At 38.0% G+C, this 24,136-nt stretch overlaps 1 protein-coding gene across 1 annotated transcript in view; it reads right to left on the reverse strand.

The window, feature by feature from the left end:
* LOC124153278 (neuropeptide F receptor) overlaps window positions 1-24,136 on the reverse strand; it is a gene marked incomplete at its 3' end in the record, with an annotated part of 334,845 nt that overhangs the window by 35,869 nt on the left and 274,840 nt on the right. The window lies entirely within an intron of this gene.

Genomic DNA, 24,136 nt, shown 5'->3' on the forward strand with positions numbered 1-24,136 from the left:
AGTATGATCGAAAAATCGATTCGATTATTATAGCAAATACGTAAATGGGCATAACTTCCATAGATTTACCGTTGGATCAATGAAATTTGGTGATTGGGTACATATTGGTATTGCTCACGATGCCCAATGAAAATTTATTTTGTAAGTAGTCTCACATTCGATATATATCGAATCTACTTTTTCTTAAAGTATATCGAATTGCTTTAACATGTAGGATTTTACATCCACAGGCATAGTTGACCAGGTATTAAATAGTAGATACCCATAGACTGAAAATTAAACCAATGGGATTGCGGACTTTACCGTACAGATGTCAGTATGATCGAAAAATCGATTCGATTATTATAGCATATACACAAATTGGTATAACTTGAAAAGTATACCCGTTGGACCAATGAAATTTGGCGAATGTGCACATCTTGGTAATCCTCACACTGCCCAACAGAAATATGCTTTGTATGTTGTCTAGGGGGCGAAGGATAAGTGATCCTAGGGCAGGCTAGCGGGCCTTTGGACTTGCTGCCTGCCAAGACCGTCATGCGTGGTGTAGAGCCACATCCTCCACGAGGTGCCCCTGGTTTTCGCAGAACATGACGGATCTAGACCTGGCTGGTCGATAAACTGCTCCCTTCACTACGGTGGGCCCCTGCGCCAAGGTGACCACGTGAGGTGGGGCGGAGGGTGAGAAGTCTCTAGCAGGGGCGACTCCGGAAACCAGGCGACCTCCGGTTTTATTTAGCCTTACTCATACATGCGGGGCTCTGTATGGGCAGGACCTTTATTTCCCTAGCTACTCGTGGGATTTTCATGGATATCAAACAAAAATCTAAAACCTCATCGGAGGCTGCCGCAAGGCGGTCTCTGTCTCTATCTGGGCAGGAGGAGGAGGCCCTGTTGATGAGCCCCTGTGGGGATCGAGACGGGAGCAACTCAACCGCCCTGACAAAAGGGGGCCCTTCGGGGATCCCCACCAAAGTTGGCCCTACTTCCAACCCCTCGGGGGAGGAGGAGGGCTTATTATCAGACTCCTCGGAGTCAACACTGAAAGAGATGCCTCATACTCCCATGACAGTGGAGTCCGACTCCGGTGCTTCCACCTTAGGGAGTGTGGCCTCTGACATGAGAAGGCTCTTCACAGAGAGCAAGATTTCCGCCAAGAGGAATAAGAGGTTGCGGAAGAGGGAGAGGCAAAGGGCTGCTAAGGCTGCCGGAGGATCTGCGCCCCCCCCTGCGAAAGGGTGTACTGCTGGGGACAATGTACCCAGCAGGGGCCCCGAGCGGGGTGTGGTTGGTGCGGAGACCCCGAAGGCCGCGGCAAAACGGAGCCGAACCCCTGGCGACACTCCTTCCGGCGAGGCGAGAGACAATAAGAGGGTTAAACCCTCATATGCTGAGGTCACCAAGGACCTCAAGAGGATGGCCATCGTTCCTCATAACTACCCGACAGGGGTGGTGACGGAGGAATGGATTGCGGAGATCGAGGGGCGACTGGAAAAACTCTGGGACGCTGTCCCAGAGGGCCAGGAGCTCCCGATTTTTATGGGCACCAGGCTCATCAATGGTGCCATGGAGGTTGCCTGCTGCAACGATCTATCAGCGTCGTGGCTGGTGACCGCCACGGAACAGATGGGACCTGTAGAAGGGATCGTCTGTAAGTGTGTTGAGGCGGACACCCTCATAAAGAGGAGGAGACTGATGGTCTGGGTCCCAGGACACAGCAGGCCAGAGGTCAAGCCTCTTCAAGAGCGACTTAAACGCGTCAATCCTGGGCTCAACATCAGCCTTTGGAGGACGTATGACAGGCAGGTGCTTGCAAAGGGCACCCGTTTCATCTTGGGTGTCGATGAGCCATCTGCCGACATCATATCGGGCCCCAACTTTCAAAGGCATATCGGCCTTAGCAAAGTTGAGGTTGCTTTCCTGGGGACTGCAGGGGGGACGGATAAACCGAAACCCCCTGATGAAGAAGCTGCCTCAACCAGCAAGGAGGGAGTGGAGAAATAGTCATGGCAGGCATCACTATGCTCCAGGCCAATCTCCAACACTCCAAGGCCGCCTCAGGGGTCCTGCAAAGGATCCTTTATGAAGGTAAGGTCAATGTTGCTCTGATCCAAGAACCATGGGCTTTCCAAGGTAGGGTCAGAGGCTTGAGTACAACATCTGGTAAAATGTTTCATTGCACCAATGCTGATAGACCAAGGACATGTGTCTTTGTTAATGGGTTGAGAGCCATGCTCTTACCACAATTTACCTCCAGGGACCAGACGGCAGTCCTGCTGACTCTGGGGACTGGTGCCAACATAAGGAGGATTGTTACCTGTTCCTCCTACCTACCATATGACTCTCCGGAGCTGCCGCCGACTGCGGAGTTGGAGAGGTTGGTAAGTTATTGCAGATCTAATGGTCTAGAATTACTAGTGGGGTGTGATGCTAACTCACATCATTTTGTGTGGGGGAGCAGTGACTCCAACGATAGAGGCAGAGCCCTAGTGGAATACCTCATGACAACTAACCTCCAGGTGCTCAACAGGGGCTCCTTACCCACATTCTCAAACAGTTTGAGGGAGGAGGTGCTAGACATTACTTTTTGTACCAATACACTGGTAAGTTCAGTGGGTGAATGGAGAGTATCCAACGAGGTCTCACTGTCAGACCACAGGCATATTCTCTTCACACTTATGCTCGCCGCTGAAAAGCGAACCACATACCGGAATCCTAGGAGCACGAACTGGGTAATGTACCGAGACTATTTAAGGGATAGCCTGTCACAGACTATTCCTAACAAATTCAACAAAGTGGAGGAGATTGATGCTGCTGCGGAACATCTGCAGAAGTGCATCATCACCTCTTACGAGGTCAGCTGCCCGTTAAGAACCAGGAAAGAGAGTGGTAATCCACCCTGGTGGGGAGCAGAGTTAGAAAGTCTCCGAAAGGAGACAAGAAAACTCTTTAATAAAGCAAAGAGAACCAGGTTGCCGCAAGATTGGGAAACCTTTAAGGACACCCAACGTAGGTACAAATCAGCGATCAAAAGCTCAAAAAAGAAGTCTTGGAGGCGCTTTTGCGAGAATGTGGAGTCAGTTCCACAACTCTCAAGATTTCATAAAATCATTGCAAAAGACCCGGAAGCCGGAGTAGGGTCTCTTTTGCTTCCCTCGGGAGAATATACGTCTTCTGACAAGGAAGCATTAAAACTTCTGTTGGAGACTCACTTTCCAGGCTCCAAAGAGTCGGAGGAGATGCAACAATGGAAGCCTCCCACCCGTCCGGCTGTGACGGACTGGAGACTGGCCTCCAGCATCGTTAAATATGAAGTAACTAGATGGGCTATAATGAGTTTTAGCCCTTACAAATCGGCCGGCGAAGATGGAATTTTCCCGGCACTTTTACAAGAGGGACAGGAGCTGGTATTACTCCCCATGGTAAGGATATTCCGCTCCTGTCTTGCATATGGGTATATCCCAAAGAAGTGGAGAGCTACCAAAGTTGTCTTTATCCCAAAACCAGGGAAGACGGACTACACTTTGGCTAGCTCATTTAGGGGCATTAGCCTAATGTCTTTCCTGCTGAAAACGCTGGAGAAGATAGTTGACAGATATATCAGAGATGGTCCCCTTAGGGACCATCCTCTGCATCCACATCAGCACGCCTACCAGAAGGGCAGGTCTGTGGAAACTGCACTCCACAACCTAGTCTGTAGGATAGAGAACGTACTGGAACATGGTTTGTATGGGTTTGGAGCGTTTCTAGATATAGAAGGAGCCTTCAACAATACATCCTTTGAACAAATCTGCCTGGCAGCGGACAGGCATGGAATCCATACACACATTGTGAGATGGATCAGATACATGCTTGAGCAAAGATCTGTTACCGCCCGTCTTGGAGGGAGCTCACTGACGGTGACTGTGACAAGAGGGTGTCCACAGGGTGGGGTGTTGTCCCCATTACTGTGGAATATGGTAGTCGACAGTCTGCTGTCAAACCTCCACAATACCGGTGTATTCACACAAGGATACGCTGATGATATCGTGATCTTGGTTTCAGGCAGATTCCTAGACACAGTATGTGAGCTTTTGCAGAAAGCCCTGGACAAAACAGCCCAGTGGTGTTCCGAAACAGGACTCTCTGTTAATCCAGAGAAGACCAATCTTGTTCTCTTCACTAAGAAAAGGAAGAGAGAGGGATTCACTTCCCCCTACCTCTTGGGAAAGAGACTAACACCGTCCTCATCGGTCAAATATCTTGGAGTCACTCTAGATTCCAAGCTCAACTGGAGAGAGCACATGGATAGCAAACTCAAAAAAGCATGTGCCTCATTATGGACATGTAGAAGAGCCCTTGGTAAATCATGGGGCCTTCAACCCAAAGCCATTAGCTGGCTATACAATGTAGTGGTGAAACCTAGTTTCCTCCACTGCTCAATTGTATGGTGGAAAAAGACCAAACAAATTACTGTTAGGAACAAGCTTAACCACCTACAAAGAATGGCCTGTATGGGCATTACAGGAGCAATGAGGACGACTCCAACCTTGGCGATGGAAACTCTGCTGAACCTTCCCCCACTTTATGTGGAAGTAGAGGTTCATGCAAGAGCCACGTTATACAGATTGAGAAATCTAGGTATGTGGTACGACAGAGGAAATTTCTCTGGACACAGACAACTGTGGACGGGACTGAGGGAGTCTAGCACCATTTTTGAGATGGGGTCGGATTCCATGATGGCGACGTTCAATTCTTCACCGCCTCTTTTTAAAACCCATTTCCCAAACAGGGAATGCTGGGCAAAAGAAGAGGGGAAAGCCCTTCATAATGGAGCCCAAGTGTGGTTCACCGATGGCTCCATGAAAGAAGGGAAAGCAGGGGCAGGCGTTTACAGCCAGTCCCCCCCTAGGAGCATACATGTTCCCCTAGGAAGATATGCCACAGTGTTTCAGGCAGAAATTTTTGCTATCCTAACCTGTGTGCACGCTATTGAGGAGACAGGTCTCTACAAGAGACCAATCCATATATGCACTGACAGTCAGGCTGCTCTAAAAGCCCTGAACTCACCTTGGTGCAGATCTAAACTATTGGCTGAATGCTACAAGGCTCTCAATATTCTGGGCAGCCGCTGCAAAATAGAACTTTTCTGGGTACCGGGACATTCAGGTATCACCGGAAACGAGAAGGCAGATGAACTGGCAAATGCCGGCGCTGAACAGAATCCAATTGGCCCAGAACCAATTGTGCCAGTTGCCCCATCGATTGGGATGGCTGGAATTAAAGTGTGGGGAGCAACCCAACACCTAAAGATCTGGCGGGAAACACCGGGTTTACGTCAGGCAAAAACCCTTATAGGAGAGATCTCTCCTAGACTCGAGAGAAGACTTCTTCTTATGAACAGAAGTCAAGTGCGGACGGTAGTAGGCCTGCTTACGGGTCACTATCACGTAATGAGACATATGCACCTGCTGGGAATAACAGACTCAGATAGGTGTAGATGGTGTGAGATGGAAGAAGAAACAACCACCCATCTAATATGCGAGTGTCCCGCAATCATGAGGACTCGATATAGACACCTGGGCTCACCTTTCATAGAGCCCAAGGAAGTAAGAGATCTTCCCATTGGGGACCTTTTGTCCTTCGTTAAGGACATTGGCCTCTATGGATGATCCATTATCGGTGGTTAGCACAATGGACCTATAGGTCTAAGTGCCCTGGGAGCTGATCCCCCACCGCATAAACTAATCTAATCTAATCTGTATGTTGTCTAACGTGCGATATATATCGAATATGCTTCTTCTTCATATATATCGAACCGCTATAACATATAGGATTTTACATCCAAGGGCATAGTTGGCCAGGTATTGTATAGTAGACACACAGACTGAAAATTAAACCAATAGCCATGCGGATTTTACAGTACAGATGGCAGTGTAATCGCAAGATCGATTCGATTATTCTATCAAATACGCAAATTTGCAAAACTTGATTAGTTTATACGTTGGTCCAATGAAATTTGGCAAATGGGTACATCTTGGTATTCCTCACAATGCCCAAATGAAACATATTTTGTGTATAGTCTCACGTTCGGTATTAATCGAATCTACTTTTTCTTAAAATATATCGTATTGCTATAACATATAGGATTTTACATCCAAGGACATAGTTGACCAATATAATTATGTGGAAGATAGCCATAGACTGTAAGTTAAATCAATAGCATTGCGGATTCAACGATACAAATGCCAGTATAATCGAAGAATGGATTCGATTATTATAACAGATACATAACATTGGCACAAGTTGAATAGTGTATCCGTTGGACCAATTAAATTTGGTGCTTGGTACATCTTGGTATTCCTCACAATTCCCAAAGGTAATATGTTTTGCATGTAGTCTCACGATTGATTCCTATCGAATATGCTTTTTCTTAAAATATATCGAATCGTTATAACATAGGATTTTGCATGCACGTACATAGTCGACCAGGAATTTTAGTGTTGATGATCAAAGATTGGAAGGTAAATCAATCGGAATGCGTATTTTCAATGCACGTGTCAGTATACTTGATAATTCGATACGATTATGATATCAAATATGCCAAATCTTTTTTGCAAAATGGAATATCTTGAGAATAACTATTTTTTAAGACCAAAGAAATTAGAGGAATCGTTACAATTCAGTATTTTACAAACTGCATTATGGATATTCGTTTTGCAAGTGGAATATCTTTATATATTTATCTAAAGAATCTGCGTTGTATTTTCAAGAGTGGCTTATCACAATGCTTATGAACTTTAACAGTTGAAAAATAACCACATAATCAACACTCTCTTGAAATTTTTAAAACCTTATTCCGATTATGTGTCAATGGTTAACTTAATGGATCAAAGAATCAATTATCCGTCAAATACAATCACATTGAAAATAACAAATATTTCTAACAGTGAAAAATTTATTTCCTTACCCTTTCAAAAAACGGCGGGGAAATTTTTGAATATTAAACCACTTATGGGCACATGACTCGAAAATATGTGACACAACTATGTTTCCACCCCCCTAATTACCCGCTTGATGAATTCAAGCGCCCAATCGACTCGTCATACTTAAAGCTGAGAATGTTTCATGTAAAATTCAGTATTTGGTCATTAATTATGAAACGAAATATTTATTTATTTAGTTAAATATTTTATTTTCATTTTGGCGCCTTAGAGTTCTTGCCACCGTGTCATATTTTCCCACTTCTTTTCTAAGATAACGTGTTATTTTTCTAGTTCTAATTTATATTCTGACTCACACAACGTAATGTCTTCGTAATCTCTTATGGTCTATTTCTTTTATTACATGGTCTATATATTTATCTCCATCAGCGTTGTGTATTGCCTTGATTTTTTTTGCTCTATATAACATTTGGAACTCCTTCACCAACTTTGTTGATCTCGTGTAAAAATTATATCAGTTTCAACAATACAATAAACGAAACACTCATGTAAAGTACAAAATATTTGAGAAAAAGGTATTTATTGAATAATTATTCAAAAGCTCTGCGGCAAAAATAAATACATCATTAACAAGGCTTATAATGTTTTGTTCGCAGTATTGACAATAAATAAATAAAATACTTCTTTAAAAAAATCTTTTTAAAAAACACGCTTTTATTTCGCTTGGAACAAGTAATAAAAAAATATATTTCAAAAAATGGACTAAAAAGTAAAAAATAAATTTTTATATGAATAGTTCAAAGAACCTAGGTAATCCATAATATTTTCACTAATAAAATTTTGAAATGATAATTCAAAGAACCTGGGCAATCTATAATGTTTTCACTAAAAATAAAAGCGTGGGGGCCTCACCATAACGTATTACTCCATTACATAAAAATACTACTCCACTAAATTTCTATTACATTTTATATCCGTGAGGCCCAGACGATTTTGTTTTTAGTGAAAACATAATAGATTACCCAGGTTCTTTGAATTATCATTTCAAAAATTTATTAGTGAAAATATTATGGATTGCCCAGGTTCTTTGAACTATTCATATAAAAATTTCTTTTTTACTTTTTAGTCCATTTTTTGAAATATTTTTTTACTGCTTGTTCCAAGCAAAATAAAAGCGTGATTTTTAAAAAGCTTTTTTTAAAGAAGTATTTATTCTCTACTTTTTAGTCTTCACATCTTAATCGTATACTTGACCACTTTCATAAGTTTTGTTTAACTGTAAAAGGCCACCTCGTTGTATTATTTTCGAAAAAATCCGCCATGCTGAAAATTCCATATTTAAAATTTATGAATATCAAATATGAATGATCAAAATACACACTTTAGATGTTCGAAAGTGGTAAAATATTGTATTGTCACCGGGAATACGACTTCATGTAAAGTTTCAGATCGATTGGAAGTCGGAAAGTGGTCGAATTTTTGATTGCAAGATTTGAAATAAACATACAAAGAAACAGACAGTGTATTAAATAAAAGCGTGTAATAAAAGAGCATGAATGAGATGAAATTCTTATACTAAATGACTTATTGTAACACAAAAGCATAAATGAAAAATCTCATTCCCAGTTAGTAGATTTTAACCATATTTAAAAGATTCGGATATGAGAATGTTTATTTACGGAATGGATTTGATGGATGGCGTTATTCCCACTTATTAGTGGTCAACGAGTGATAACTAAGTTTCTCGTCGAATGCTGGAATTATCAGAAATGTATGTGTCATTCAAGAACTATCATGATTTTCCAAAACAAATTTCACTTTCAGTTATAGCCATTTCGACACCAAAAACACGAGAATTGGTTTTATGTAGATATCTACACTTCTACTACCTATCCAATCTTTTCGAACAAGAGTAATTCATCTTTATCTCATCCATCACATCTGCTTATATCTTTTCTGTACATCTAATAACATCTACATCTACAATTAATGCCTCCTTACTCACTGAATCTATATATGTAAAAGAAAGTCGAAAATCGTGCTAGTTAGAACACTTATAATTCGAGAACGGCTGCACCGATTTTAGTGATATTAGGCTCTTTGGATACGTCTCAGCCCCGGATAACATATAGGGCATTAAAAAATAGGAAAATTTCACAAAAAAATTCAACTTTATCTTAGAGATATGTTTTTAGGAGTTGATTGTTAAGACGGTCAAAAAAATAAGATTTTTTTCGTTTTTACTAATGTATTGACTGATCTTTTTAACAATATTTAAAAAAATTAAATTTTCAAACATGTTAAAAATATTAAAGTAATATTAAAATAGTATTAAAATATTACGGAGGCTTAAAAATTAATTCAATCATTTTAATAGTATTAAAATAATTGAATTAGAGGTAAGCTCAGCTCGAATTGAGTTGTCAACAAACACATAACTACCTACCGTGTGTGTAAACAAATCTCCAAGCAATTGTTTATTATCAGTAATGTCCGTGTACTCTGCATGAATTCAAATCTTTTAACTTCGTAATAAACGAAGACGAAGTCACCAACTATCTATCTGAATATTTAAAGTCCTTGGACATACCTGGCTTACCACGGCACGATTTACAGCTAAAGGTAGGCTCTGTGTTCATGATCTTTCGGAACCTAAACCAACTAAAACTATTCAACGGAACGTGTTTGGTTATTAAAAAACTGATAATGAAAGTGATTCACGCCACGATACTCAAAATAAAATTCAAAGATGAGGAAGTTCTCAATCCGAAGATTCCATGATCCCAACTTAAATGCCATTTTGAGCTTAATCGTATTCAATTTCCAATTCGTGTTGCATTCGTGATAACGATTAACAAATCGCATGGTCAGTCTTTCAGTTTTTGTGATGTTTGTTCTCATGTGTCAGTGAAAACCCATGATTTTCTCATGGTAAATAATATGTGGTATGTTAACGAGTCGGTAAATCATCCGCTGTATTTCTTCCTTCGCTTCAAGGGCGCAGCTAGGAATTAAGGATAGGCGCAGCTAATACTGGCGGGTCTGCAGGGTATAGAAAACTCGTCAAGGTAAGCGAGAGGTATGGGGGCCCTCCCCAGACATTTTTTAGGATAAAAGGTTCAAAATGGTAGGTTTTGCGGCTGTGTGAACAGTTAAATATTTTGTGACTCGTCCGTCCCCCTAATATTAATAACCAAATGTTTTATAAAAGGATTCTCTGAGCTTTTGGGGGGGGGGGGGGGGGTTTAACCCCCAAAAACCCCCCTCGCTGCGTCCCTGCTTCGCTTCGCTATTTTTATTTAGCTTCATTCGCTTTGTCATTCGCCTGATAACAAAACAAAAACTGTTGTTTATCAGAAGGTGCTTGACGCAAGACATTAAATCCGAATGTGTAGGGCACACCGTGGTGCGTTTGCGCATGCAGCACGTTTACGCAGTGCATTTTTTCCAAATAGAGATACTATAACTGGCGCGCCTAAAGTCATTTGATACGAATGCTGCTTCATAGGGGCTTTTCTTACACTATTTTGAGCATCAGTCAAGCGTCGCACAGTGGGGCCAAACCCCACTTTAAGTGGACAAAAGTCCAAAAATGAAAGTTTGAAATGGGGTTTTTTAAACATTAGTTTGGGTAATAGGATGTTTGAACTGCATAACTGTGTATTTCACGAGTTGGTATGTGTGCACCTTTGCGTAGAAATAAGTGTCAGAGTGAGAGAAAAGCGAAGCACTGGTCCCGGAGTCGCAGACGCCTAAATGGACGGTCGATTTTAAACTATGATTACAGTATACTGGCCATTTAGATTTTATTTTTTTAACTTGCAATCAATTGGAATAAGTACAGAAATTATAAATTTTCTTTTAATACTTATATTTTGGAAAAAATAGCCTTGGAGAAATTAATTAACTTGAAAGAACGTCGTTGATTTTTCACGATGAAAAGTTTTATTTAATTAGAGAAAAGTTCTATAATCGGACGGAATCGTAACGTGATTTTTAGATATGTTATTAATTGAAGAATAAGCTAAATAATGTAAAAGAAATCAACTGCCATCGAGTTGCAAAAAGAGTTTTATGATAAAAGATTAGCTATGCATGACAAGCCGAAAGGGAATCCATCCGGCCGTAATGGCCGCATAGCAACGGGTAAACTATAATATAAACAGTGTCCATTAAGACATTATTATGTTGTAATAAATGAAATTTGCATACATTACACATTTTGTCTACTCTTAGATATAAGCTGTGAAGTTTTTTACACAAGAGCTGAGATTTTTGAAATGTAGAGAGGCCATTCCCGAGGCTCCCACCCTGTCGTGAATGAAGTGCTCGAAAAGGTTATTTCCGTTCAACTGAGGTGTACTTATTCGATTCCGGAATGCCAATTTAGTACTTTTTCACTCTCTACGCGCAATAAACCATATTATATTGTATTTTATTTATGATGGTTAAAACTACCTCTTCAATGCAGTATTTTCTTTCTTTGTGTATTGGAAAATGGTACATGCAAACTTTAGAGCAAATCTTTATTTTTCTATTAAGAATGAAGGTTTTTTCAAAGATATTGCTAAAATAATTCAGAAAATTTTATATCAGATTATGTCTGACCACTAGGATTATTGACTTGAACTTTTTTTATTATTTCAAATATTTATATATAATCTATTTTTACAACTAAACACAGTTACTTTTAAAATTCTAATAGTAATAAAATTGAAAAAAATCGAAAATATTGAAAACTCAATATTTGGTTTCATTAAAGCGGTCCCTAAAACATATATATGAATATTTTAGGATTGTTAGTAAAAGTTTTTGACTTTTGTCCGACTAAAGTGGGGTTTGGCCCCACCTTGCGTCGTTCTAGCGTTGCGTTAACCTGCCCCGTGAACGAGCCAGGTTTACATTACGGACTTAGACCTAAATATATTTTTTTACGGTTAATAACACAAATAGCCAACAAATGAATGCGTATAATTTTTATTTCATCAATATTTCCTCATTTAATTTATAATAAATCAAATATGATTAAAACGATACAGCCGCTCTTTATTTATAAATGGTGCAAATTAACTATAAGTTCATTGAATGTTAAGTGGCACGAAGTTCGCCGGGTCAGCTATTAATTCTATAAGTGATACAATAACATGAAATAGCAAGATATGGCAAACTTATCGGAAGTGCAATCGGTTGAAATGTCCTTGTTAAATAATATTCTCACTCCATCATTGCCTTCGTAACTCTATGAAAAGTATTGACGATCGGTAATGGTCCTTAAATGATGCTGGCAAACAATGTCATCTAAACTAAGTTGATAAATATTTCGGGCCGCACAAGGTCCACAGGGTTTCAGTCTGTAAGCCTCTAAATTAGAGAAATGCAATTGACAACGTAGGTGAACCCTAGGGAGCTAAGCCCATTTCTACGCAATGGTCGAATTTTAAATGTTAGCCAAGTGAGGAATCATTTTTTCGCGTTGCTGAATGGTTTCCATGGCTGCACGTGCCGAGCAAGAAAAAGTACACCGAGTGGAAGCGGTGGACTCCATTTGCCACGCGTGTTGAATGTAAACTTAGTGCAGTCCATCCGTTCCATTTAAAAGTCAATTTATCGAATGTGAAGAGAGTGCCCCGCGCTGAAACGGTTTTAATTCATCGCAAATGACTTTCCATCCCACGTTTTCCAACAGATGCATAATGAAGGTAGGGATTAGTTTAAAAAAATGCATATGCTCGTTCAAACTTTCCAATTTCTGCGAGAACGTCAGCTAAATGTATTGTGTGTCATTTGATTTATTACTTTTACGCTCCATTTTCATTATCTCATCGAATAATATGGCTATTACTGCAATAGCGTACGATTAACATCTTTTAAACACATATTTCATTTCATCAACTCTCCCAAAAAAATACATTCTTAAGTTTTGCCGTGTACGATTCGTTGCATTCGTATAAGATTCTATGCTTGCCAAAATTTCATCGGAAAATTAGGGTTATTTTTAATACTAGTTAAAATCCGTTTCACTTTAAAATATGTTCTCTAATTCGTACTCTGTTTTGTTTTTTCCGTACAAAAAATATCCAAGATTTAACTTGCTTGGAAAACCAAGCGTCTTTAAAAATTTTCCCGCACAATAGAAAACTGATTTGTGTAAGCTATGTAACATTACTCTTCTCCCTATTCCTAATACTTATATGGTCATCAAGGAAAAATATTATACTGACTAATAATAAAAAGACTCCTTGCTGCGCAAGGTGGGTTCTGAGTTTTCATGCGTCTCCATAATTCTTGATCCCTCTATACATTTGCAAACGTCGTCGAGTCTCGTTGTCTTTTAACGCCATGTTTTTTTAAAAGTCACTTTCTTGTCTGCATGTTTGGTTGTCCTTCCGGGAAAAATGTTACAACTCACGTTTAACCTAATTCTGGATCAAATATCAACTTAAAAGTTGTCCGTAAAGGTAATAACCAGATAAAAATGGATTCTTACGCTACATGAAACTTCTTTTTTGACAATTTAATATTTTCTCCATCGCTCTGCTGCATAATTAGCGTCCTGTGATGCAAAGCATAACGCGACCAACTGCCAAGCAGAATGTCCTAAGTTAAAATGGCACAGAAGTCAATTTTAACAAATGATTTTTTTTTAATTTGGCTTTGCATGTCCTTCATCGGTTTAGGCTTTGCTGTTTTGCACTTCTCTGCGCGAAAGTTTTGTTAGCTTTAATATAAGCTTCACTCTTAAAATTTTCAATTTGAGAACACTGCAGTGGATTCAAAAATTAAAATAAAAAAATTAAAATGGAGAATACAAAGTAATTAATTAAAAAATTAAGTATAAAGCCAAGAAACATAATGAAGACACACTTTTCTATGTTCCACAGGAGTTTTAATTACTGACCCAGGTTTCGACAGCACACTATCTCATTATCAATTACCTTCATAATGACATAGTGTACTGTCGAAACCTGGGTCAGTAATTAAAACTCCTGTGGAACATACAAAAGTGTCTTCATTATGTTTCCTGTCACCAAGTTCCACCAAGTATCGCCTTCCAGCCTTAAGTTTATAAAGCCAAGGTTCTTATTCAGGTTAAAATTGAGAAAATAACAGCCTTATCCTTGCAAGAAGTCTCATGCTTAATTTTTACAAATAAAAGATTACATTTTCAAAACCAATATGTAGTGCGCATTCAGCGTCTGAATAAAAATTCTATCTTTGTTAATATTTATTACGATACTACAATTAAAGTCTACTATTTACTTATTACTAGGTTAAAGTCTACTATTACTGTATACGACGATGAATATACATCTCGACAGTGTCAAATACAAAGTGAAAGTGCACCACGATTTATGTTTTGAACATGTAGTCTACTATCTGTAAAATTATGCGTATGACCTTGGACCACTGCAAGGTAGTAATTTTCTTTTACTTAGTTCGGATGAAAAGATGGATTTTTCAATTATTATTTTAATTTACTGTTGTACTCATTTCGTAATTAAATAAAGATCAGCGATGTAGTACCAACGATCTGGAGATTCATTTTTCCATTATCATTGCAGGCATGAAAATATGTCCACATTTTTGTGATATGAAAATTTTCAAAGGCATTAATCTCGTCCCAATTTAGTCTAGAATGCAAAAATAAATAAATTTATTGCATTATAAAAAACTCGACATAAAGCAATTTACAAGTAATTAAGCAAATGATAACTTATAATACCTACAGTTTATTTTCTTTCATGCAAAGAGTTATTAATGCTTACTAAGATATATGATGTTCATTAAAATATGATGAATTCTTCTTCAATTCTACTTAATGAATTGTCTAAATCAGATCTCCTGTAGCAACTACCGATTGTCAGGCAATAATTCTTAATATTCTTCGCTGGCTATGCTCAAGAAATCCTTGTTTCGTCCGGGCACTGGTGCAAATATTTTTCATTGCGGCTTCCCACCACAACTTTGATGTTATCGAAACTTTCAGACACGTCAAAATATTGAAGACAAAAATTTATAATGCTGGTAATACTATTTTTACCAAATATTTTTGACTTTTTAAAATCTATTATTTTCTGTTGTCAAATGCTATGATTATATCACAAGATCATACCTTAAGTTATATATTTACCGTAAAATCAATCTTAATTCACCGTTGCAAACAGAGAAATGAAGCATAAAAGTAATTACGTGAAGCCTCGAAATAATAAATATCAATGAAATTTTATAACTGAAAGAGGCAAGAATTGGCTTTTTGCTTTAAAAAGAATTTCGATTTTTATAGTAAAAACTCTAATTTAAAGCCATGGAAATTTACTGACGATTTGAATAAAATGTCATAGGTAGGTCCGTTTTACGTATCTAATGATATCATGTTCCCATCATGAACTCATATTTTCACATATTCCCTCGTATGTCTAGCCTCCACAGCAGAGAATAATTACAGTGAAACGTGTTACCTGCCAGGTGCGTAGGTTTATATTTCTCGATACGGCTGACCTAATTGCCTTTTTACGCAATGGCAGCTAAACAAACTGGAACAGGGTTTTAGCTCGTAAATAAAAAAATAAATTTAAAAATGAGTAAGCCATCGTCAGATTTATGTTCATGATACTTTTGAAAGAGAAGGAAGTACCAACCAAAAAGAAATAATACGGAGGCTTTTAATAGTATCTCTATCATAATGTTCTGGACTCAATTTGAGATATAATTTACGAGATCATGATATTACTTTATGGTGCTTCCAAGAAAGTCCAGTTCCACCGCGGAGTTTATCTCGCCGATGACATAATGACGATGTGTGTCACACTTGTTGTTTCCAATGCGTGGACAGATGATTAAGTGCTTGCCTCAGGCCATAAGCCATAAATTTTCACCAACAATGATGTTAACAATGTGTTCTCGGCCATAAGATAGGGCAAACCCGACCCCTCAAAATTCAGTTAAGGCTTTCATGTGAGCGGACTTTCATCTCATTTCGCAAATCCTTTTACTTCGTGGAACCATCAGCGGGGCAAGCTCTCTCTCGCGCGGGTATCGCTTTTCCACTCACCGCCATATGCCGCCTTCCCTGTAAATCCTTTGTTTGTGCTCTTCCTTATCTGCTTTTTATCGCACAACGCAGTGATTAAACTAGCTCAAGCCCGTGCTAAAAGCATCCGAAATTCTATTTTGAACTGCGTTTGACAATGGCATGCTGACTAAGGAGATAGTGACGAAATTTAGGCCAAGATGGATGGAATAAAGTAAGGAAAGGAAGGGTAGAGAAGTTAGGCTACTCTTCCAAGGGTTCCGAGTTGAAATCAGAGGAAAAACGGCGAAATCTTCAATAAAATTTTTCATGGTTCCTGACAACTCCTTAAAATAAATATAAACAATATAAACTGAGTGTTTAAGGAATCTCCACAAATACTTAAACCACTGGCTAAAATTAGTGCCGTATTCCAAAATGTATTTTACTCCACCTCGGTGGTTGAGATCTCTTACCCAGGTGGAGGAAGAGAATATTTTAGAAACCGACTCCAATTGAACTTACTTCAGGTAGATTAAATGTGGTAAAATATACAAAATTATGCATTTGCCCAAACTGTTTTCATTATTGGTCTACTGCTCATCCCAAATAGCATTACAAAAGTACAGTATCACTCGAAGAAGTATAATATTTTTACCTGAGATATTTTATTTTAAAAACGTGAGGCGATGGAGTCGGATAACTAGGGACTTGGAGACTCAATTCGAGTCAACACTCAAGTGAGGTCTCGTAACGACAACATGGCAACCGAGTCACCTTTGAGTCAGGATCACCGCTCGAGTAAAGTTCTGGAATAACGGCCCAACCCAATTAAAATATCCCAATCTCAATAAAAAAATTATAATTATGAGGAATGGATAAAAAAAGCCAACCACTCATGACGAAACCATAAGGTTTGATAGGACAGTTGAGAGAGTAGAACTCAATCCAGACTAAGCTAGATGTGTGCGAATTCAGCCCAAATAGGGCAATTACTTTTGCTTATTTGCCACCTCGTAATTAGAGGATGGCAAGATTCGTAAATCCAGGAGTAGAAACCGGGGAGACTTCACTTAGTGTCGCATCGTCCTACATAGCAATCCAACATGCTCTAAGTGAATTTTAACCGTTTACAGTCCAATGTTCCCATTTGGGAACAGATTTTTAAAAATTCATAAAAATTATATTTTATATCTCTGATTAATTTTATAGCTTTTGTTATGTAAATAAAGTAAGGAAGTATTTTTTAAAGTGAATCGCATTACTTGTAAATACATTTGTTGTTAATTATACATTTTTAAAGTTGGTCATTTTCATTACCTCTGAGGTGAGCATGCGGTTTATCCAATATTTTTCTCTACACTACCTCTCAAGTAACAAATACTCATTTATTCAAAAGATCAATGTACATTACATTGTTAAACTCAGTTTTTTGGTCAAGTTTGTATTTATTTTTCAAGCAATAACAAAATTTTGAGGTGTGTTCCCATTTGGGAACATTGGACTGTCGGCATATCTAAGTCAGTTGCTGTTTTTTGCCTCCGATGAGATATCCCTAAACTCTTGTTGTTCAATTTTTTTCGTCCAATACAAAGGAGTTTTGAAACATTATAACTTCTTTGGCCTAATTATATCTGAATTCGCCACCTCAGACTGCTTGCAGATATATAAGTACATTGTAGTTTCTTGTTGGACATTGTGGTATGAAATATACCCGGTCAACTCATTCTAGGGAATCTATATTTAGTCATTCTGAGAGTCGGTTTTGTGATCACTATCTTTGAAGAACATACTTTCTTTAGAAACTTCATTAAAATGAGCTCTAAGGGGTTTCTTAGTTTGGAAGCAGTCGAATATTTAGACATTCTAAGTGACGATGAACTGTCGGAATACGAGTTGTGCCAGCTTCCTCCTGAAGAAGACCCCCGTTTGGCGGATGAAGAAGATGTCAATGAAAATGATCTAGGGGAAATAATTCCGGCTGACAAATTAGGGAAAATCAGCCTTACTCTACCAAACAGAGATGATGATGGAGAGAAAGAGAAAGACAGTCTAACTAGAACGAAAGGAGTAAAACAGAAAAGAAGTACTTTGGGAGAATGTCAGTAAAATAAATCGTCCTCTTACTTCGTTTTGGAGTTATGTTCTTTTTTAAATTACAATTCAGCATCTTTTAAGAATTCAAAACTTTTAATTTTTCAATTTATATATTTCTAAGTCATGACGTAATTGAATGATTGTATCAATCACAGGCAATGTTTGGAAAAAGCAGAATCAATTTGAAAAAGAAATTCCGTCAGAACCAATGCGGGGGCTAGATAATCATCTGGAGGAACTGGTTGCCTTGGAGCCGATTGAAATCTTCTTCTAGTGTTTACCACAGCAGTATACCTGAATCATGTTGCAAACATGTCCTCTCTTTATGCTCAGCAAAAAGGCTCATCTCTTGATGCTACGTGGGAAGAGATTGGTCAGTTCTTCGGAATACTTTTGTTTAGTGGATACCACACAGTCCCCCAAGAAAAGTTGTATTGGTGTTCTGCAGAGGATATGTCAATTCATATCATTGCATCAGTGATGCCCAGGAATCATTTCCAAAAAATAAAAAGATACTTTCACTTGTCTCGTAACAGCATGCTGCAAAAGGGTGACAAATTAGGAAAAATATCTCCTTTGTATAGAGAGTTGTGCAATTTGGAATCTTCCATAAGGAACTAAGCCTTGACGAATCTTTGGTTCCATACTACGACCATCACTCGAACAAAATGTTTATCAAAGGAAAACCAATTCGTTTTGGGTACAACATCTGGATGCTATGTTCATCATCAGGATATCCTTATGCGATGCAAATATACGCAGGGAAAGAAAAAAATTCTACTGGACTGCTGGGAGGTAGGGTAGTATGCAATCTTTTGGCTGTTGTAGAGCACCCTAAGCAAATTGAGTTATACTTCAATAATTTCTTTTCATCCCACTCACTGCTAGAAGAACTGGCAGATAGAAGCATAAAGGCAACGAGTACAATTAGCGAAGGTAGGATAGCCAAATACCCGCTAAGATCATCAAAAGTGATGGAAAATTTTCACCGAGGGGATTTTGATTTCATATGTGATGGAGTGGTATTTTTCTGTCGATGGAATGATAATTCAGTGGTTACATTAGGGTCCAACTGCTTCACTAATGAGTCATTGGGCTCTGTGAAGAGATTTTCTAGGAAGGAAGGGAAAAGGATAGAAATTACACAACCGCAATTGATAAAAAAATATAATTTGGGAATGGGGGGAGTTGATGTATTGGACAAACTTTTGAGTAGCTACAGGCCAAAACTTCGAAGCAAGAAATGGAGGTGAAATCTGTTTACAAATGCTTTGAATATGAGTGTCGCCAGTGCATGGCTTTTGCATAGGAAAATCTGCGGAAAAGGGTCGAAAACGCACTTGGAGTTTCTCCGCGACGTAGCGACAAGTCTCACGTGACTGCACCCAAAAATCATCTCTCATCCTGGACCTAAGACGCACTCTTAAGTGAAACGAAGAAAAACTGGGGGCATATTCTAAATACACCTTCTTGGGGAAGGTGCGTAGTCTGCGAAAAAAAACACTCGCCTCTAATCCACCGAATGTGGAAAAAAATGCATCTTCACTGTTTTTCAATCCATAAATGCAATTTATACACTGTATAAAGAGAATGATGTCATTATTACACGTATTTTCTACCGCACTTATGATATTTTCGAAAAATATACATGCTCAAAAAAAAGTAGAACTTCGAAATTTTATTCACTGGAGTGTCCAATGTTCCCATTTGGGAACATGCTTGAAAACGCATTTAAAAATTTTTGTTCGGGATTTCTTTCATACAATGTCTTAATTAGCAGTAAAATAAATAGGATATGCAAAAAAAATAATAAAAATCAGTTGGTAAGCTAGTTTGGTCTTTAAAGGGTTAACTATGCCTAATAAGGGCATGCAAATAAACGAGGTGGTACTGGCAGAGAGGATTTAACTCCGGATTACTCTTCGAAAAGTCCCGGCTTCGATTCCAGAGTATCCTTTGAACTCCTCAACCACCGCGATTGCATATGACCCGTGTCCAGTTACATATTTATGCTTGTTTCCAAAAAGATAATAGCTACTGTGATACCTATGCATCCGTACTTACAGTTCCTTGAATATACACCGAGCACACGAGATGTGGCGAGGAAAGAACTCGATAAAAATTAAAAGGAAAAATGCGCGATTCGTCGAAGCTCTAGCTACGAGCGTACAGATGGCGCTACACCAATGTTATACAGATTAGGTTGCGTGCCGCTAGAGACTCGGAGACTGCGCGCAAAGGTGAGGTTGCTTGAGGTACGACACGGAGAATATATTAGAACCCTCCTATATTCCCAGGTCCCACAGAAACGGTAAATTAAGAGGGATATTATGCCAAACGGATATGTTGGAAATTCGATTTTCCACCAAAAATGAAGGGCTTTAATAAATGCAGGGCGCAACTTCTTTAGAGCATTCCCTTTTCATTAGTTTTGCAACACCCCCGTCACACGCCTGCGAGGTGGCTTGCGGGGTAGATTAATATTTAACTGGACAGAAGTGACCCTTATAATTAAATTTCCCACAGCAGGCGCAGCAAATACAGCCAGCATTCAATGAGGCATATGTTAAATGAGAGCTAGATTAAAGGTTTGAATATTACGAAGAAGTTAATAATTATTGAATAACATACACTAAATCTCTTTCAAAAAGGGCAATGCCTCCAAAATCATTGTGGTCAAGGCGGCTTTGTCATAGTGTGGGACAAAAAATGAATTATTCCAGTATAAAGTGAGCCCTTAGTGGGAAAGTTGGAAATTTATTTCAGGGTCATAGATCCGGAATTTTTCAATATCGTATAATATTCTGCCTCCCGAACCCTAAAAATTCAAATTTTGCGAAAACTCAGACTGACTTTGGACACCCAAGGGGATGGCAGGTTAGCCTAACAAGTGATGATTATAACCACCAGCATCAAATATAAAGTCCAAATTACCAAAGTCTACCCTAAAGAATTTCATGGTTTAATCAAGGCATTAGAACAAAAAACGAATTTAGTTTTAATGTAGGCAACCCGTAGGTAGGAGGTAAAAGTACTGTGGATATTGATGGTTTATATGGGAAATTACTTTGTCAGTGCGGGGACCTCATTCTTGATCCTCTCCTATCTCTAGTAAATCAGTCTTTGTTAGAAGGTGTTTATCCTGATGCACTTAAGGTGTCCAAGGTGGTTCCTGTTTACAAAAATAAAGGAAAAAGAAGTAACTTGAATAGCTATCGGCCAATATCCATTATTCCCACATTTGGTAAAGTTCTGGAACGAGTGTACTCAAAAAGACTTATTGACTTCTTGGATAGTCAGAATCTGCTATCTGCACAACAATTTGGCTTCAGAAAAGCTAGGTCTACTGAACAGGCCCTTTTTAGCACTATTGATCACATACTGGATCAGATCAATGAGAAAAGTAAAGTTCTAGGAATTTTCTTTGTTCTTAGTAAAGCTTTCGATGCAGTCAATCATGATAGACTGCTCTCCAAATGCCAGGCATTAGGCATCAGAGGTGTTGCATTAAATTGGTTGAAAACATACCTAGATCATAGATATCAGAAAGTAGCCTATCAACAAGAAGGTAATATTTACTTGTCCACTCCGCTGGAAGTAATTAAAGGTATTCCTCAGGGATCTGTTCTGGGGCCTATACTCTTTTTGATTTTTATAAATGACCTACCAAAGAACCTAACAGTAAATTCACACAAATGCTGATGATGTGAGTGTAGTAACATCTAATAAATCTGCAAGAAATTTAATCACAGCTGGTGAACGGCAAATGATAAACTGGTGTAATCACAATGAACTCAATTATGAACTGAATGAATTAAATAGTAACAAAACACAAGCTACGTTTTTCTCAGCAAAATTGTAAATAATAGTACTCTGTCTCAACTACAAAATTTTAATGTTGTGAATAATTTTAAGTTTCTTGGAGTATATATTGAACAAAATATAAAGTGGGATGTTCATGTGTCATATTTATGTAAACAATTGAACTCAGTATTTTATATATTGTCTGTTTTAAAACATACTGTAAGCCTTAATGTACTGAAAACATTGTACTATGGTCTTTTCTATTCTAGAATTTCATACGGGAATATATTGTGGGGAACTCCTTCCTCATTAAATACTGTATTTTTAATACAAAAGAAGCTATTAAGAATGATTTGTCGTAAACCTTTTCGTGCTCACTGTCGGCCTCTTTTTCAGTCACAAAAAATTTTAACTCTGCCTTCATTATTTATTTATTATTCCATACTCTATGTAAGAAGGCATGAAGCTGATTTTATCTCAAATAAGAACTTCCATAACTATGAGACAAAAAGGAGTAATGATATGCATGTGCTGTCATCTACTCTTGCCATGTATTCTAAAGGACCTCGTCATATGTGTGTAAAATTGTAAAACAACCTACCAAAATTTATAAAAAAAGAAAAAACAATGGCTGTATTCAATAATTTAGTCTATAATTATCTATTGTGTTACTGTTTTTATAATGTAAATGACTACTTAAAACATCAGCAATGATTGTGTATGTCTTGCTAGTATTGATATGTTTTTTTTGACGTGCCTTATATACTTGGAGTTTAGTCTACAATGTATCACATGGGCAAATAAAGTTATTATTATTATTATTATTATATACGTGAACGTAAAAAAGTAAATAGAAGGGTTAAATCGACAATACCAAGCAATCATTTATATATCCAGAAAACAGCATTCTTAGGTATATCATGAGTAAAAGTGAACAAAAAGAAATTTCCATTTAATGAAAGCAAACTTTAAATGCTTGAGAAACCTTCGAGCAGTTTTTAATGCTATCATCTCGTTAATGACTACGAGTGATATGCACATAATATCGTAATTGCAGTTAGCGTTGCATTTGCCTCAGAAATAACTCAATTAAAAACAAAACAATTTTTACTGATATTTTTACTGATAATTTTACTGCATTAAAAATGCCATTTTTCAAAAGATAATAATTATTGAGATACCTTTATACCCGCAAAAATATTTAAACTGGATGTGAGTTACCGTCATTACTGTCCTAAAAACGATTGGTGAAACTAATTCAGCCAGTAAGAAGAGAGTCAAATATCAAGCGAAAGCAAGAAGAAAGGTTTTCATAGTAGAAAGAAGTGGCGAGGTATATATTTATTAAATACCTCAATACTTGATGAAATAGTACATCTCATTAAGAAATGTAGAAGGAGGCTCATGTAAGGGCCAATTTATGCCAATCCAGTTCATAGGAACCGTCTTTCTGACATACACTTGAATATCTTATTAGATTGATAACGGATTTTTATACGGAGAAAGATATCATTATTTCACTTAAAGATCCGTAAATGCTATAAAAAAAGGAATGAATGGAAATTCTTGTCGCCTAAGAGCGATGAAATGATGCTTGCAAAGGAAAGACATTTATAACTACATCTCTGCTCTGAAAAACGTGCAAAACTCTATGGGACAAATTGCTTGGCAAAGGTCGAAAGTTGATCAGAGATCAGTTTTGATAAGAAATTTACTAAATTTGATAAGAAGTTTACTAAATTTCTTATCAAATTTATCAAAAGTGATTCCAGGAATTTCAAAAATAGGAGGCTACAATTTATTCCTGAGTAATAAATATGCAAATTAATGGAATCAAGGCGGTTTAACATTATATATGCTTGTATTTTTACTGCTTAATATCAATGACTGTGAGACTCTAAAATAGTTTTCGCTTATTTTTTAAAATGGTTTTTTACTTATTTATTCCAAATTAACAGTGGCTACTTAAAGAAGCTGATGAAGTATTCAGTAAAATGCAGCATTTTGAAAGAAAGATACCTGCGTGCATCCGTGCCTTCCTCCTAATTTTATCATGCCGTGAATCTTTATGTAGTCCCGAAATCGTTTGACGTGTTTTTTTCCACTTTTTGTCTCCATTATGGCCCAAAAGTTCTCCTCGCATTTCACTGCGAGGGGATGAGAGTCACCCCCTCGTTCATCCACCCCCCCCCCCCCCCCCCCCCTGCGTTGTGTCGCGCCGCGTAATCAGATTAGTCGAGATGGCGAGTGGAGGCTCTTCCCTTCGCCGCTTTGCGCGCCTCCAAGTGGAAGGAAGAAGAAG

The sequence above is a fragment of the Ischnura elegans genome, chromosome 2 (assembly GCF_921293095.1).
Source record: "Ischnura elegans chromosome 2, ioIscEleg1.1, whole genome shotgun sequence".
In the NCBI taxonomy this organism is placed as follows: domain Eukaryota; kingdom Metazoa; phylum Arthropoda; class Insecta; order Odonata; family Coenagrionidae; genus Ischnura; species Ischnura elegans.